Consider the following 4,410-nt stretch of genomic DNA (forward strand, 5'->3'; position numbering starts at 1 on the left):
ATCATAAAACAAGGCCTGCCCCCACGACAAAGGAAGATGGTAAAAGCGGCATACATACACTCTACTTACAACTTCAACACCGCAACGGGGAGCTACGACCTAGCCAAGGTCGTCGCTCACCTGATCACCGACGTGACTTGACCGTCATGTACATGTACAATGTACATGTACATGACTGCTTCATCAGGGTATACAGAACAAGAGAAGTATATGTACGATTATTGTACATATACTTCTCTTGTTCTGTATACCCTGATGAAGCAGTAATTGCGAAAAGGCCTTCGGCATATTCATGTGTTTTCCTGTACTTCCCTTCATTGTTCTACTTGCAGTTTGTTCGACATGAATTCCACACCCACTCATATATATATATATATATATATATATATATATATATATATATATATATATATATATTTATATATATGTATATATATTTATACATACATATATATATACATACATATATATACATATATATATATATTAATATATACATACACATATATACATACATATATATGTATATATATAAATATTTATTTATTTATTTATATATGTATGTATACATATATATGTAATACATGCACACATATACACATATGTATATATATAAATATAGATATGTATATATATATATATATATATATATATATATATATATATATATATATATATATATATATATATGCCCGTATCTCATTTTGCTTTAGGCTCGTGGCGTTGGCTTCGATGTAAACAAAAACAGTCGCTGCTGTGGTCGTGGTTCCGGTGCCTCTTGGAAACGCAGTTACTCGCTTTAGGCAAGTTTACTCTGCGTGACTGATCTCATAAAGAGAGTCTGATAAGCTCATTACATCACAGAAGTACGATTACGAAATAAAGCCAGTCTTACCTAGAAACCTATTTTCTTTGGCGAAGTTGAATTCGAATGATCCTCCCGGGCTGCGGTCTCCTTGAGGGTTAGATCGGGCTAATTCTGTGCATTTTGTTGATCAAGTAAAATAAATGTTGCTGTTCTCATATAATAAAAAAAATGAAATGGATGCATTAAAAGCTTCATTACTAGAATGTATCAAATGTGGGAGGTATTTAACAAATATATTCTTACTATTGTATGCACAACACTACCGGCCTAGGTCTATAAAATGGTTTAGAAATTACAGATATTAATTCTGTTAGTTTAAAAGGCAACAGTATTTTTGGTCAATATGTAGAAGAGGTAGTGGGTTACTTTCAAAACAGTTTTGATATTTCTCTGAATTAAATCCACTGCTTTCAACGATTCTAGGCATTGTTCCTTGTGCAAATGAATCGTTGAGGAGATATGATCACCATCTCCATCAACAATTTTGATTTGTAAGTCCCGATAACAAGGGAGGGCATGAAGTATGTCAGGGAAATTATGGGGTAAAACAGGACCCCCGTGGTTGTTAAACAAAACGTCCTAACCCAACATCCAACCTAACCTAACACCAGGGTATATATTCCCTAGTCAGGGGGCAGAGCCCCCTGGACCCCCGTGGTTAGTATATACGCCTAGCCAGGAGGCAATGCCCCCTGATAGTATATGCATCTAGAATTCAATGTAAACAAGATGAGCAACAAAATTGGGGGATCTATTCTTTTCTTTTACGTAAAGCACCCTTGGGAAGCATTTGCACACATATTGCCATAGAAGAACTTTGTATTGGTTTGTATCTATCATTTCATGTAGATTTTATTACCCAACTCTGCCACTACTTCATACTACATATTGTTTGTGTTTTTTTAAAGTGTAGAGTGCATGAAACTTCTATATTTTGAGCTCAGGCAAAGACCAGCAGGACTCTACCACATATATTGGCCAGCTACTGGTAGAGCTTGGAGTTTTGGCAGTATATAGCCAGAGAAGTTTATATTGCATCTTTCTGAAATAGATCTACCTCTTATAATCTATCGACTTTGTTATCAGTAGCCTCCTTTAAATATCTAACCAATAGTAGCAATAAAACTCATAATCAATTAATTTACTATTTTTAACAGTAAATGTTCAGACAGCCTGTGTGTGGCTGATTATGACAATACTTGTACCTCCCACCTACTACTGATATGTGGATGAGTTATGCCACAGACCCCCCCCCCCCCCCCCAAACTTAGCCATGAGAACAGGGTAGGGTATGAAACCTACTGGGGAATCAATGGAGTAAAAATGAAAGATATGTAAAATGCAGGTCACTAGAACATCTAATGCAGGCAACTGTTCCCCCTGCAACCCCCGAGGAGACTAGCTTCTCTCCCCATCCCCACTTTGTAATAAAGAATCCTGCATGTATTTATGGCAGGGTAGAGCATGGAACCATTTTGGCTGTGTGTAAATCTTCATTTCCTGAACCTTTTTAACCCTGCAATTATCATATGCAGGGGTCTTATCCTGGAACACAAAAAAATCTTCACATATTTACAGCAGTATGGTATACACTGAATAACTACATGTCCCCAGCACACTAAACAGTGAAATGAAGACTGAGTGCCATCTTTCTGTGAATATGTTGAGGATTATTTGTGTTCCAGGATGGGAGTTGAGGGTTGCAGCCCCCTACATTAGATGGTGAATACATGGAGAGTATTTGTTTTCTAGGGAAGGTGTTGAGGGATGGCAGCTTCTACTAGAGGGGTTGCAGGGGGTGAATCCCCTTGCATTGGATAATATAGTATCTGTATATAGATGTACAGCTCATTTTTCTTTCTACTTTATCTTGCCTTTTATGGACAGAACAAGAACATTAAAACACTTTTCATCTATGACAATATCCTTTGCAAATAGATAATAGCAAAGTGGTGCAATGCAAAATTAATACTTTGGTATACATTTACATAATGACTACACTCATTAATATGCAGGAAAAGAATGTCAGAAATGAAGAAAACGGGTTGTGACAAATGGCATGCAAAGACTATGTTTATGGCATTTGGGTAGGGGTCTGCCACTGTTAGGGAGACAAGGCAATTGGATGGGGTTTGGGGATAAAACCCGAGGGTTAGGAAGGATTTTAATTCATGCGGTGATGTTTGTAGATTCTCAGGAGTATCCCCAAGGGTGTTGGCTGGAATAGTAGGGACTTTGTCTCAGAAAAGTGCAGTCACTTTGTAAACAATTACCAATAACAACAAAATTTTCATTTTTTGTTTTATCGACTGTCTAGGTATTGTTTTTACACTTTCAAACAGAGGTGTATTATGCCTAGTTAAAACAGATGTGCATTAATTCATTGCTTATTCTTATCATGGTTGAGTGAGTGAACAACTCTCGCAGCTGGTATATTTATATATTAAATAACATAAAATTTTTCAATTTGGGAAGAAAAGTGCCATAGATGAAATGTGTTATCAGTTTTGTTGATCTGTTCACTCCACGTACCTCTTGTCTGATTACAGTAAAAGCCACAGTGATCATATCTTAATAAGATATGAATGAATAAGAATGAATATTGAAGTGCATCAATAACAAACTAATTTACTATAAAGAAAAAATAGTGTTTTATCACAACTGTGTTATTAAAATGTCAGTGACATTAGATTTCTTATTCGTTGCCAGCATTTATTTTATTATTACTTTATATCAAGAATTGATATATTCTTCTGCAGTCAAATTCTTTCCAAGATTCACCCTATTCTGTGTAAGGTTTTCAAGGGAGGTTTAATTTAATATCTGCAAGGTTATACTTCCCTCTTTGTTTGGTGAAACATTTGATTAGATATTAACCCATTGGATCTGTATGCTTCACTTCCCACATGGCCCATGATATGGACATTAGACCTGCTTGAGCGGCCATTGATGGGTGTGCGGCTTGTAGGCTGGGTGCACGCAAACACTCATGTGCCTTAACAAGACTCCACGCCTGCCCCTTGTAATGTAATTTTCTCTTTTTCTGCCTAAGCATTTTTAGTTTTTTTTTTTTGCCATTTTCCATTCTCTATATTTGTCATTTGATTTGCTTTTTCCAGAGGGTAATAGACTGATAATCATCTCTCTAGGTAGTCCATAACTCAGTGCAGCAATAATAGCAGTAAGCAACACTTTGTTATTTGTGTTATTTTAACATTTTTTCATGAAATTCAATTTTCTGTAATACAACCAGCAGGCAGGAATAGAATTCTGAGCATGGAAATAGTGTCCTCCCTGGAGCTGGCACTCTTCCAGTCATGGCTCTTGGATGGTGCATTCCACACTCATTTATCAAAAGCCCCTTTCTAAATGCCTACGGCGTCTAATCACCCTCCAAGAGCTTTGTGCATTTGTGGGAAGTCATTCCTGTCACCCAACCTTCACCTGAAATTCTTATTCCTGTCATCCCGGCCCTCAGCCAAATTTTCTCATGACGGCAAGTTCATGTCACTTGCCCCTCAAGCCAATTTTTTTTCATGACG

General features: G+C 36.7%; 1 protein-coding gene across 1 annotated transcript in view; it reads left to right on the plus strand.

Annotated features, from left to right (window-relative positions):
* Positions 1–719: 719 nt before the first annotated feature.
* LOC125025855 (mediator of RNA polymerase II transcription subunit 28-like) overlaps positions 720–4,410 on the plus strand; it is a 12,360-nt gene continuing 8,669 nt past the window's right edge. Inside the window, exon 1 of the mRNA XM_047614143.1 lies at positions 720–803. The gene's annotated coding sequence lies outside the window, so the exon portion shown is untranslated. The remainder of the gene's footprint in view (positions 804–4,410) is intronic.

Source organism: Penaeus chinensis, chromosome 1 (assembly GCF_019202785.1).
Source record: "Penaeus chinensis breed Huanghai No. 1 chromosome 1, ASM1920278v2, whole genome shotgun sequence".
Taxonomy (NCBI): domain Eukaryota; kingdom Metazoa; phylum Arthropoda; class Malacostraca; order Decapoda; family Penaeidae; genus Penaeus; species Penaeus chinensis.